General features: G+C 45.2%; 1 pseudogene; it reads left to right on the forward strand.

Moving 5' to 3' along the window:
• Positions 1 to 432: 432 nt before the first annotated feature.
• Positions 433 to 2,082, forward strand: LOC119513601 (annotated as a pseudogene).
• The last annotated feature ends 12,198 nt before the right edge of the window (positions 2,083 to 14,280 follow it).

Below are 14,280 nucleotides of genomic sequence, written 5' to 3' on the forward strand. Positions count from 1 at the left end.
CAGGCCTCGCGGGCCGCGCGTCAGCCCCGAGGAGCGACGGTTTGGGAACCTCTCAGCCTCCAACCGCCGCAGCCGCCGGGGCCGCCGGCTTCCCCTCCCCGCCAGGGCCCCGCCTGGTGGGGATGTTTTAAAAGTAAATGAGGGGGCGGCGGTGGCGGCCCTTGCGGGGCGACCTGGCCCACGGCGAGAGGCCCTCTGGGGCTCTACGGATAGGAGCCCGACCTCGCTCCAGCTGACTGCGCGCTGGGTCATCGGGCTTCCCCGGCGCGCTTTCCATTCCTCGCAGCCGGACCGCGGAGTCTGTTTCGAGGGCTTTTCTGACCAGCACCCGGGCTTGGGGCGAGACACGTCATTTCAGGGCCAGAGGTAAAAGGAAACCGAGTCAATTTTTCCTCCCGCTGTGGTCTGGGTGTATGGTTGGGGACTCTCCAGATGTTGAGATCTCTGTATTCCTGGCACAGGTCGTTACTGAGCTGTAGTTGGAGTACACTCTGCCTTCTTAAACAGTATCTATTTACAATGAAGTTGGAGTCCCCAGAATTCCAATCACTGTTCACAGAGGGATTGAAGAGTCTGACAGAATTATTTGTCAAAGAAAATCATCAGTTAAGAATAGCAGGAGGAGCTGTGAGGGATTTATTAAATAGAATAAAGCCTCAAGACGTGGATTTTGCTACCACTGCTACCCCTACTCAAATGAAGGAAATGCTTCAGTCTGCTGGTATTCGTATGATCAACAACAAAGGAGAAAAGCATGGAACAATTACTGCTAGGATTCATGAAGAAAATTTTGAAATGACTACACTCTGGGTTGATGTCATCACTGATGGAAGGCATGCTGAGGTTTTGATGGTACCTTATTTGACTACTTTAATGGTTATGAAGATTTAAAAAATAAGAAAGTTAGATTTGTTGGTCATGCTAAACAGAGAATACAAGAAGATTATCTTAGAATTTTAAGATATCTCAGGTTTTATGGTAGAATTGTAGAAACCCCTGGTGACCACGATCCTGAGACTTGAGAAGCAATTGCAGGAAATGCAAAAGGTTTGGCTGGAAAATCAGGAGAGAGGATTTGGGTGGAACTGAAAAAAATTCTTGTTGGTTCTGGAGACACGGAATTTCCCCTGGCTTGATAGATTATACATAGGGCCCATTTCCCAAAATCTGGAAGCCTGAAGGCGGGCACCAGGCTGGGAAAAGGCCAAAAGCTTTGCATGTCTGAAGGCAGACGGCAATTTAGATAAGGGAATAGTCTCTGAGCTCTTGCTGGGCTCCTTCCGTGCTCCTATCTCCTGCCCCTGCTGTTTCCTGTCTAGCCCCAAAGAAATTGTCCCTTGAGATTAAGGATATGTAAATACACCTTATGGCTTCAGAAAAAATGTACCCTCCCTGAAATACCTGGAAACAGTCATGTGGGAAACTACCTTGTATGCTATAAAAACCTGTAGAAATCAGTAGAATAAAACCTTTCTTTTGCAGGAATGCAGAGGACAGAGTGGGCTCCCTTCTTTCATGGTTGGTAACCACGTAAACCACTTGATTCACCTTATCTATGACCTTGGTGTGGCTCCTTACATAGGTTTACCTGCTAATGCAAACTTAGAAGAATTTAACAAAGTCAGTAAAAATGTTGGTTTCTCACCGAAGCCACTGACTCTCTTGGCTTCATTATTCAAAGGACAGGATGATGTCACAAAATTGAATTTGAGATTGAAGATTTCCAAAGAAGAGAAAAACCTTGGCTTATTTATAATTAAAAATAGGAAGGATTTAGTTAAAGCAACAGATAGTTCAGAACCATTAAAACCCTATCAGGACTTCATTATAGATTCTAGGGAACCTGAAGTGATGACTCGTGTATGTGAGCTGCTGAAGTATCAAGGAGAGCATTGTCTTCTAAAGGAAATGCAACAGTGGTCCATTCCTCCATTTCCTGTAAGTGGCCATGACATCAGGAAAGTGGGCATTTCTTCGGGAAAAGAAATCGGGGCTCTATTGCAACAGTTGAGAGAACGGTGAAAAAAAAGTGGTTACCAAATGGAAAAAGATGAACTTTTGAGTTACATAAAGAAAAACTAAAACTGAGGAGTGCTGGCTACTAAAGTGGAAAATTTTTGGTAAGGCTAGTTTTATCATTCTCCCCTTTAGTGAGATTTAAGAGACTTGAATATACAGCAGAATAACAGCCAACTTAGAAAAATACAATTTCAGGCACTAAACTGAAGTCTGCCTCCTCTTAACATGACTTATATTGCTAGTTGGCTTCCTCTGGCTTCCTCTTTATCTTGGCTTTTTTTTCTTTATTTGCATAGGATAGTAATAAGATTGATCTTAAAAAGTGGTGTTTGCTGTTGGAAGAACTTGAGTTATTATGTGAAACATTTGTCTAGCTCTTACCTGAATTCCAGTGTAAACTTTTGCTTGAAAATAGTTGACACATTTGCAGAAAACATCCTGTATAAAATATGAAAAATAATTGTGTCCCAGGTGGCTGACATTGATATGTAGGATTAGTTTTTGCACACTTTGTTTTAGTATGTAGGTGGTATTTTCTCTTACTGGTTTCCTTAACTGTGCATGGCTAGCCTGGGAAACTCGGATTTTGGGATTGTTATTTGAAGAAATGTTTCCTTTGGATTAAGAGTAGATATATCAGATGCCATATTTACTATAATTAAAAGCATTATATCACTTACTTAGAATTTCCATTGATGTGCTCCTAAATGCTTTCAGGTAAGTAGTTATTACCCAAATGTATTTTGCAATGATTTTCCTTTCTGTGTAGCTAGTGAAGCATTTTCATGCTTTGTGAATCAGTCGCAATTTAGGACCATGATAAAACAGTTTTGAAAAGTATTTTTTATTAAAGCCCAGCTAAGTGGAAGTATGACAGACACTCAGTATAACAGGGCCTAAATTGCTAGAAAGGCAACTACAGAAATCACTGCAGACAGGTTAGTAATTAAATGCATTATGAAATGATACATTGAAATATGTAGACCTAAGGAATGCTCTAGATAGGAAATATGCAGATTTAGCCATTTCAGAGTTTTATATGTAAATATCAGTAAACAATACAGAATATATCGTTCATAGGTAAATGTTTTCTCACTGCATCTGATTTAGATTTTGCTACTAAAAGGAACTCCATGTAGAATAAGTTTTAATTAAGTATATGAACAACCAGTGAAGTTATTAGTGCTATAAGCCCAGAATTGTTGTTAGTAGTAATCAAGTGGAAAAAAGAATTGTCAGGGTGGTCTATATGAATTGAACTGGGCAAGACCATACATTGAACAATTTCTTGAGGTATTTTTCATGTAATATAATTGACATTCATCAGTCAAAGCAGTCAAAACTGTTGCATGTTCAGTGAATTATAATAAGCTTAAAATTTTCTCTTAAATGCTTGTGAGTAGATATTTTAAGGAAACATTTGAATTAGTTTTGCTTTTAAAGTTGTATTTTCTTAGATTTACATTGAAGAACAACAGTGTTCAAAATAAAGTATCATTTCTAGCCTGCATGAGGCAGCATCTTTTTGGTATTTCTGCTCCACAGTAGTTTGGATTCAACATAATACCCAGGATCAAACACCAAAGCAAATACACAAAATACTATTTCTAAATAAAAACTTATGCTCAAACTCTGTATTTTAGCTCTTTAATATTATCAAGATTTATAAATCAATTATCTCAGAGAAGCTAAAGAAAGTTGAAAGGAACAAAGCCCTTTTAAAATAACATATACCCACTTGCCTCCTTGAAAAACGAACATACTTGTGCTTGGCACTCTCACAACTTTTGCCATTTGGAGCAGTGCTGCAAATATGCTGTCCCAGATATCTTCATGTCCTGTATTTGACATGTTACCAGATACCTGATTTCACAGGATAATGGCACCAAGCTATTAATATAGATAATCTTGACATCAAACTTACATTCTAGACTGCTTTCCACACTCTCCATTAGCATACTTTCACATACAGTTTGACTAAGAATCAGCCACCTTCCATGTAATATTGCTGTTTACTCAGGTATGCATCTGAGGCAATAATTTTCAAAGCTGATGATTTAAGAATAGTTATTGAACTTTATCCTTACCATATCTGTTTACAAGCAACGTATTACTTTGTCTGGCCTTAGTTCATCTTCGGTGTCAGGGATTGTGGGTAACAAAGCAGATCGGGTCAAACCCCAAAACTTTGAAGGTGACATGTTTTTTTGGTGGCTGTAAATTTCCATCCAACATGGCTCGACAGATCCTGCACTGGGCAACAGTCAAGGCATACCTATGAAATTAAGGAAAGGTATCAGTTATGAAACATTTCTGTACCCCAAGTCTATCATCATATAAACCTGTTAGGAAGAGAGATGCAGAGCCAAATTTTAGGGATTGAGAAGAAAAATTGTCTGAAGCAAACATTGTGTACACTAATTATGGAAATGAAATATGGTATTGTCTGTATATGTAATTGTTTACTGACTTGACTGGATAGTCTTAATACAAAGATATTGCAAAGAGGGATTTCTTTCAACAAATTGCTGGCTGCGAAAACCACATTGTAACTTTACAGCTGATTATACTTTGTTGTTTTGTACGGCAGTCAAATTTGGCAGGGATGGGGTGAATGCATAGCATTTCTCATAATATTTGTAAATTAATGTATTTGTCAGATAAATTAACTAGAAATAAAAACCATGGTATTTTTGTTAAGAAAAACAAATTAAAATAAAATTTAAAAAAGTAAATGAGATGAATTAAGCAGCTTACAACAATGCCTCGAACATGGTAAGCAGAAAAATATGTTGTTATTTTATCAATGTTGCTTTCCTGCTGACGAGAGAGTGTATAACAGTAAGTGATTTGAATCAAGAAGCTCAGTTTCAGTTTTCATTTTTGGCACTATGATGTTGGGTGATTTTGTGTCTCACATGGAGATATGATTCTTCTGTAATAATCAACAGCTTTCATATGAGCCTACACACACCCTTAAAAGTGGCCATGTTGTTGAATGGTGTTGATCCTGTCCCCTGTGGAGTTCTGTAGTGGTGTCACTGTTGCAGGCTGTGCCCAAAGGAAACTTTATGATTAGCAGAGAGCCTCCAAATGGAATTGCTCCTCTGCTTCACGCCCTGCAGGTGCAGAGACCGGGAAATCCTAACCAAGTCCTCAGAGAACCTGATTTGTTCTAAGAGGTGGCCCTGCATTGGTCTCATGGGTGAGGCCTTCCAGCCTGGGCAGCCCTTCTGCTGAAGGTCTCACTTCCCTGATCTCCATCAACTGTCAACTCCGAGTGACAGCCTTTAAGACCAAATGACTGTGTTGTTTACTTCTCTCTAATATGCTAAGGTAGCCCTTGTGCACACTCAAACTACTTGGACCAAAAAGCCTTGTGGTTCTAGTTTGCCTTTGGGGAGGTTGTGTTGTCTATGAGTTCACTGGAACAGTTTTGGCCCATCAAGTGCTCAGCTCCTCTCTCTCTCTCTCTCTCTCTCTCTCTCTCTCTCTCTCTCTCTCTCGCTCGCTCTCTCTCACACACACACACACACACACACAAACACCGACACACATACACAGCTTTGTTGTATCTGGTGGAGTTTTGGTTCCCAGGGAATATACTTGCCCCTCCCTTCTAATATGAAGTATCTACTGTAGTCCAGTGATCTTTATCCCAGTTTTGAATTCACCTTGACCCCCACCCAATGCCTTACTTTTTAATCATATTATGATAGAACATTTTTGTTTCCCAGTTTTTACTTCCTATGTCATTATTCCTAACTTAGCTCCCATGTTTAAGCTCAACAAGCAGTGTTGATATTTAATACAATGGTTATGATAAAAAACAAGCATGAGATGAGGAAACTTCTAGGAAAGACACTCTTCTGCTTTTAGAAATCAAAAGAGGCATTATTATTGGGTGCTCCCATTGTATACAAGAAGTTTTAGAGGAAGAATAATTCTGAATTGATCTTTAACTTTATTTCTGAAAGTGGTAAACTAGCTGTGGAATACAGACCCAGTGAAGAGATCGTAGGTGCCAGAACTGAGGGAGAACTACAGGATTTAATTCAAGTAAATGGAGATAAAAGCTCAAGGGTTACATAAACAGTGTCGCCGTAATTCAAAACAACCAGTATACACAGCTGACTATCATCCTTAGGAAAATGTGAAGCTCTGAAACTGCTTTTGAGTGCACAGAATACCTGAGGCTTTTCCTGAAGTCCTGGCACTTGGCTCTGGCCCCTTATTTGAAGTTTGCAGAGTGGGATTGAGGACCATTAGAGTACGCCTACAATTGTGGACATAGGAGAGGGGTTATTCTCCCCTTCCAGGGGTTAGGGATGCTTGGCTGCTTGACCATAAGCCTTTTAGAATTCCCCTCAAATAGGATCCCAGGGATTTGGGAATAAAGTATACTTGGCCTTAAGTGTGATAATGCTACAGCTTTTGGAAACTACTAATCCTTTCAAGTAAGATACATTACTTAGATCTCAGCAACTTACATGTTTTGCTGAAGAAACTTTTTGTAAATTAATTATATGAATTCCCTTAATTAGAGGTTAAGTTGCCAAAATAATTTCTGAAAGAAAATGTTCATTATTTACTACCTATAGGATGTTTTCCTTAAAACAAAACAAAACAAAACAGCAGAAAAATGTGTTTCATTTTTTACTACCTATAGGATGTTTTCTTTAAAAAAAAAATGAGGGGGCAGTAAAATGCATTTCATGTCAGCAGGAACTTAATTTGGGGGCTAGATTGTTGCTGATTTAACTCACCCCAGAGTTGTGAAGAGTTTTATTCAGGAAGGTGTAGGTGGTTCTGTTCTGAAAAGTTAAAGATTTTTCCATGTAAAATGATTATTTTAATTCAATTTAAAGAAAATCATTCAAGGAAACTTCAAGCTTATCTAAGATTGGACTTTAAGAATTCTAGTTTCCTGTGAAATACAAGAAAAAGGGACTTAACATTGAGCTAAGGATTTCAGAAACCTGATTATAACCAAAGGTCCATCCCTAAATGAGGTCAATCTCGAAATCAGTTCAGTTTTAAAACCATAACTATGTGCCAAGTCATGTGCTAGGTCCTGGAAATAAGATGAAGCCCCTTTTCTCTCAAAGTTTACTTGCCAGGAGCTGTGCTAGATAATAGACAAGAAAATAAATACAATAGATTATAAAAAGGACTGCAAAGTAAATAAGTTGGGTGCTAGTGATAATAGTATTTCAATAAAATTATTTAACATGCTGATTTTATCATCCTAAGTGTCTTCTCCATGTGCACATGGAGGGTAGAGCTCTATAAAGTGGGGTTGTTAACATTTTCTAGATTAATGGCTGTATTAAGCAAAGGTCAGATTAGGGGAAGTTTTCCCATGCCAATGCAGAATGCTCTGCATTCTCCCAGACCCAGCTGCCCACTGCCCCAAACCTTCCTACAGAAATTTTGTAGTCATCACTGATTAGTGGTAGCCCCTACCACTCTATTATAGAGTGGATTAATAAGGAAATAAGGAACAAAGAGGATAGTGAAATATTAGAAGAAATGGCAACATTTTAGAATTAAATAACCATCATGTGTGTGCTCCTCAGTGCCACATTAAAAGGCACTCACTTTGCGGGTCAGTTACTTTCCTTGGAAGCAGTAGGCCAGGGGGAGGAAGAATGTCTCTCGGATTTTGGTTTAGAGGAAGAATTCAAGGTGCCAGAAACAGACGAGCACCTTTGAATGACCATCCCGAGAGACAGTGCCCGTCACTTCGTTGGCAAGCACTGCCCCTGCCCACGCTATTGGAGTGGGAGTCGGGGTGATGGTGGGAGAACCAAGGGTCTGTGGCCCAAATTCTGCCTTGCTGCAGGGGCAAGACATGGTAGCAGGGATTCCACTTGGAGGAAGGGAGCCTTGGGCCACAGTGATTCTGGGACTCGGGCTCGCCTTGGTGGCGTGGAGCCAGTTTCAGCAGGTTGCGTAAATAAAGGTGTGGTAATAAAGGGTGGGTCACGAGGCGGGGAGGGGCACGCGGTTGCTAATGGTGCGCCTGTGTCAAGGGCTGCCATTAAGCTTCGGCTGACTGCTCACGGCGGCGAGTTGCCCCACTGGCTTGGGTCGCACGCCCAGAGTCTCCCGACGTTATACCCCTACTGCAGCCCCTCTTCATGCTGCATCCTCTGTGGCTGCTGGTCCAGGTGGCTCGGCCTCCAAGGTAAGCCCTGGACTCAGTCCAGCTGAACTCCCACCCCCCAGGACCCGCTGAGACCTAGTCTTTGCCCTCCCCAGGTCTCCCACCTGCATCGCCCCATGCGCTTACACCCCCACCCGACTACCTGGCGTCCTTGGCTCCGGGCCACATGTTGGCTTGACCTCAGGAGATCACCGAGACTTTGATTCCACTTTCGGACACGGAGTCAGCTCTAGAGCTGCCCTCAAGGACCGCTCAGTTTGTGCTTCCACTTCGGGATGTAGATGGCAACCGAACTCGGCATGAAAAGCTCCTGGAGGTGGGTCCAATGCTAGATTGGGTACAGAAGGAGGCCCTAGCCATGCCTCCTCAACTCAAAAGTGGGATTCACACTCCAGGTCTGAATCAGGCTGAAGATCACCAGTCATATGAAATACTTATTCCACCTGTAGAGGACAGTCAGCGCTCAAAGCAAACTAAGTTTATTGTTTCATCCCAAAACCTGAAGAAAGATCTAGCTCAGCATCGTTGGCTTGCTAAGGTTGTTGGAAATTCAGATCAGTTAGCACCCAAAGCTCTTCAGGACCAATCCTACGAGCCTGATCTTCTAGATCCGAGTATGGATATATTCTTTCCTCCAGACCACCTACCTTTGGAGTCCCTAGACAACCTGGATCAGCTTCCAGAGCTTCCTGAGGAGGCTGAAACTTCTCCCCACAGGCCGGGAGTTTTAACTGGGCAACCAAAGCCCAATGTGGAAGTGGGACAATCTCAAACCCAAAAAGATGCCCCAGTTCAGCATCCAGACCCCCCTGGGAAAACAGAACTATCTCCAGCCCAGCAGGAGGACCCACATCATCCTTTGGAAACCACTGAGGAGAATGAACCTCCTCCTGTCCAGGAGGTGGACCCAGCACAGCCCTCCAAGACTGCTGAGGAGGCTGAACCTCCTACAGGCCAGCCAGAGACACCAGCTGAACCTCCAGAGCCACAAAAGGAGGTTGTAGATCAACCACCATAACATCATGTTGTGACTATTAAACATCCAGATCAGAATGCAGCTCAGCATTCAAACTTGCCCATCACACATAAACATGTAGATCTAGAGCTTACCATAACTCTAGAAGACACTAAGCTTGGAACTTCTCCAACAGAGCAGGAGGCCCCAGCTCAGCTTCCAGAGCCCATTTAAGAGGGTGAGGCTTCTCCAGTCAAGCAGGAATCCCAAGCACAACAACCAGAGCCCTCTGAGAATGTCAGCATTTCACCAAGCCCGCAGGAGGACAGCTCAGGCTTCAGAGACCACTGAAGAGGTAGGAACTGATCCAGGTCAGCAAGAGGAGCCAATTCAGCCTCCAAAGCCCCCCGTGACAGGTGAGCATACTCCATTCCAGCAGGAAACATCAGCTCAGCCTGCAGAGACCCCTGAACAGGTTGAAGCTGCTCCAGTTCAGCAGGAGGACTCAGCTCAGTCCTCAGAGCTGCTTGAAGAGGTTGAACCTTCTCCAGTCAAGCAGGAGAGAACAGGTCCAGAGGCCCCTATGGGGGTTATAACTCAAGCTCCAGGTTATATGAGGGTATAGCTCATTACTCAAAATTGCCAAATGCTGCATTTGAAACTGGGGATCTACTGGTTACTATAACTCCACAGCCCACTAAGGAGGTTGAACCTTCTAGAAGCCAGCAGGAGAGACCAGCTCAGCCTCCACATCCCCCTGATGAAGGTGAACCTTCTCTAATTCTGCAGGAAGATACACCTCAATCTCTAGAACCCTCAGAGGAAGTTGAACATTCTCCAGGCCAACAGGAGACTGCAGCTCACCCTCCAAACACTTCTGAGGAGGTTGAACATTCTGCCACCAAGCCGGAGGCCCCAGGTTCTCTGCCAAAGCCTACAGCTCATCCTCCAGAGCCTCCTAAGGAGGTTGAAACTTAGGAGGGTTGAAGCCTCTCCAAATCAACAGGGGGAGCAAGATCAGCCTTCAGAGGCTACTGGGGAGTTGCAGTCATCTCCAATCCAGCAGGAGGCACAACCTCACCCTCTAGAACCACCTGAAGAAGGTGAATATCCACCATTCCAGCAGGATGCCACAACTGAGCCTACAGAGCACACTGAGGAGCTGAAGCCTCCTTTTGTCCAGCTGGAGACCACATTACAGCCTTCAATACCCTCTAATGAGGTTGCACCTCACCCTGAAGTGCATGATGAGGTGACAGTTTACCCTCCAGGTCTGCATCAACCTCAGCACTTAGGATTGCCCAATGTTACTGATAAGCCTGTGGATCAAGAGCTTACAATGAATCCTGTAGACACTACAGAGGTTGGACCTTCTACAACCCAGCAGGAAGCCCCAGCTCAGCCACCAGTGCCTCCTGGGGTGAGTGAACCTGCCCCCACTAAGGATGTTGAAAGATCTTCAATTCAGCAGGAGGCTTCAGCTCATGCTTCAGAGCCCGTGGAGGAGACTGCACCTACTCCAAGCCAGCAAGAGGCCCCAGCTCGGCTTCCAGAGCCTCCTGAGAAAGTTGAACATTCTTCAAATCAGCCGGCAGCCCGGGCTCAGTCTACAAAGCCCTCATTGGTGGGTGAGCATTATCCAGTGCTTCAGGAGGCCCCAGTTCAGTCTCAAGAGTCGACCGATGTTGAACCTCCTCCACCCCAACAGAAGTCCACAATTCAGGTTCAAAGCATGCCACAGAGGGTGTTGTTCAGCCTCCAATCCTTCATGAGGTGACACTTTCTCCCCCAGGTGAAGCTCAGCTTCTAAAATTCCCCAATGTCATGATTAAAACAGTGGATCTGGAGCTTACCATACCAACAGAGGTGCCAGGTCAGCCTCCAGAGTGCCCTAAGGAGTTTGAACCATCTCCGGTCCAGCGGGACGTGACACCTCAGATTTCAGAACCCTCTAAAGATGTTGAACCTCCACGGGTCCAGCAGCAGTTCCCAGTTCCACCTATAGAAATCTTTGAAGAGGTCAAGCATTCTCCAGTCAAGCTGGAGGCTCCAGATCAGACCACACAGTCCCCTGGGGATTTTGAATCCTTTCAAGTGCAGCAGGAGATCCCAGTTCAGCCATCAGAGCCTGCTTTGTAAGTTATAGGTCAGAGTGAGGCTCAGTATCCAGTATTGCCCAGTTCCACAGTTAAACCTCTAGATGTGGAGCTTACTATATCCCCAGAGACAACTACAGAGGTTGAACCTTCTGCAGTCCAGCAGGAAGTTGGCATTGCTCAGCCTCCAGACCCCCAGAGGAGGTTCAACCCTCTCCAAGTCAACAGGGGGAGCAAGCTCAGCCTCCAGAGCCTACTGGGGAGTTGGAGTCATCTTCAATCCAGCAGAAGGAACAACCTCACCCTTTAGAACCTCCTGAAGAAGGTGAATATCCACCATTCCAGCAGGATTCCACAGCTGAGCCTGCAGAGCACAGTGAGGAGCTCAAGCCTCCTCTTGTCCAGCCGGAGACCACATTACAGCCTTCAATGCCCTCTAATGAGGTTGCAGCTCACACTGAAGTTCATGATGAAGTGACAGTTTTCCCTCCAGGTCTGCATCAGCCTCAGCATTTAGAATTGCCCAATGTTACTGTTTACCCTGTGGGTCTAGAGCTTACAATAACTACTGTAGCCACTACAGTGGTTGGATCTTCTACAACCCAACAGGAAGCCCCAGCTCAGCCAGCAGTGCCTCCTGGGGAGAGTGAACCTGCCCCCACTAAGGAAGTTGAACGATCTTCAGTTCATCAGCAGGGTTCAGCTCATGCTTCAGAGTCCATTGAGGAGACTGCACCCTCTCCAAGCCAGCAAGAGGCCCCAGCTGCAACTCCAAAGCCACAAAAGGAGATTGTGGATCACCCACCAGAACATCATGTTGTTACTATTAAACATCCAGATCAGAACGCAGCTCAGCATTCAAACTTGCCCATCACACTGAAACATGTAGATCTGGAGTTTACCAAAACTCCAGAAGCCACTAAGGTTGGAAGTTCTCCAACAGAGCAGGAGGCCCCAGCTCAGCTTCCACAGACCATTGAAGAGGGTGAGACTTCTCCAGGTGAGCAGGAAGGCCAAGCACAACAAACAGAGCCCTCTGAGGATGCCGACAGTCCACCAAGCCAGCAGGAGACCCCAGCTCAGCCTACAGAGCCCCCTGAAGAGGTAGGAACTGCTCCAGGTCAGCAAGAGTACCCAGCTCAGCCTCAGAGCTGCCTGAAGAGGTTGAACCTTCTCCAGTCAAGCAGGAGAGTACTGGTCCAGAGGCCACTATGGGTGTTATAAGTCAAGCTCCATGTCAGGGTAGAGCTCATTACACAAGCATGCCAAATGATGCATTTGGAACTGGGGACCTACTGGTTACTGTATCTCCACAGCCCACTAAGGAGGCTGAACCTTCCGCAAGCAAGCCGGAGACCCCTGCTCAGCCTCCACATCCCCCTGATGAAGGTGAGCCTTCTCCAATCCTGCAGGAAGGTACACCTCAATCTGTAGAATCCTCAGAGGAAAGTGAACCTTCTCGAGACCAAAAGGAGGCTGCAGCTCACCCTCCAAACACTTCTGAGTAGGCTGAACATTCTGCCACCCAGCAGGACACCCCAGTTCCAATGCCAAAGCCTCCATCTCATCCTCAAGAGCCTCCTAAGGAGGTTGAACCTTAGGAGGGTTGAACCCTCTTCAAATCAACAGGGGAAGCAAGCTCAGCCTCCAGAGCCTACTGGGGAGTTGCAGTCATCTCCAGTCCAGCAGGAGGCACAACCTCACCCTCTAGAACCTCCTGAAGAAGGTGAATATCCACCATTCCAGCAGCATTCCTCAACTGAGTGTACAGAGCACACTGAGGAGCTCGACTCCTCTTGTCCTGCCAGAGACCACACTACAGTCTTCAATTCACTCTAATGAGGTTGCAGCTCACCCTGAAGTGCATGATGAGGTGACAGTTTACCCTCCAGTTCTGCATCAACCTCAGCATTTAGAATTGCCCAATGTTACTGTTCACCCTGTGGATCTAGAGCTTACAATAACTCCTATAGCCATGATAGAGGTTGGACCTTCTACAACCCAGCAGAAAGCCCCAGCTCAGCCAGCAGTGCCTTCTGGGGAGAGTGAAACTGCCCCCACTAAGGAAGTTGAACCATCTTCAGTTCAGCAGGAGGCTTCACCTCATGCTTCAGAGTGTTTTGAGGAGATTACACCCTCTCCAAGCCAGCAAGAGGCCCCAGCTCAGCTTCCAGAGCCTCCTGAGAAAGTTGACCATTCTGCAAATCAGCAGGCAGCACAGGCTCAGTCTACAAACCCCATTGGAGAGTGAGCTTTATCCAGTGCTTCAAGAGGCCCCAGTTAATTCTCAAGGGCCTACGGATGTTAAACCTCCTCCACCCCTACAGGAGTCCCCAGTTCTGCTTCAAGAGCCTGCCACAGAGGGTGGTGTTTGACGCTGAATCCTTCATGAGGTGAGAGTATCTCCCCCGGGTGAAGCTCAGCATCTACAATTCTCCAATGTCGTGATTAAACCAGTGGATCTGGAGCTTACCATAACAAAAGAGGTGCCAGGTCAGCCTCCAGAGCCCTCTAAGGAGTTTGAACCATCTCTGGTCCAGCAGGAGGTGCCACCTCAGATTTCAGAGCCCTCCAAAGATGTTGAACCTCCCCAGGTCCAGCAGCAGAACCCAGCTCCACCTATAGAACCCTTTGAAGAGGTCAAACCTTCTCCAGTCCAGCTGGAGGCTGCAGCTCAGACCACACAGAACTGGGGGATTTTGAATGTCTTCCAGCACAGCAGGAGACACCAGTTCAGTCATCAGAGCCTTCTATAGAAGGTATAGGTCAGAGTGACGCTCAGTATCCAGTAGTACCCAGTTCCACAGTTAAACCTGTAGATCTGGAGCTTGCTATAACCTCAGAGACCACTACAGAGATTGAACCTTCTGCAGTCCAGCAAGAAGTTGGAATTGGTCAGCCTCCAGAGCCCCCTAAGGAGTTTTAACCTTCTCTGGTCGAGCAGGATGTGCCACCTCAGATTTCAGAGCCCTCTAAAGATGTTGAACCTCCACAGGTCCAGCAGCAGTACCCAGCTCCACCTATAGAACCCTTTGGGGGGC

The sequence above is a fragment of the Choloepus didactylus genome, chromosome 18 (genome assembly GCF_015220235.1).
Source record: "Choloepus didactylus isolate mChoDid1 chromosome 18, mChoDid1.pri, whole genome shotgun sequence".
NCBI classification, from domain to species: Eukaryota; Metazoa; Chordata; class Mammalia; order Pilosa; family Megalonychidae; genus Choloepus; species Choloepus didactylus.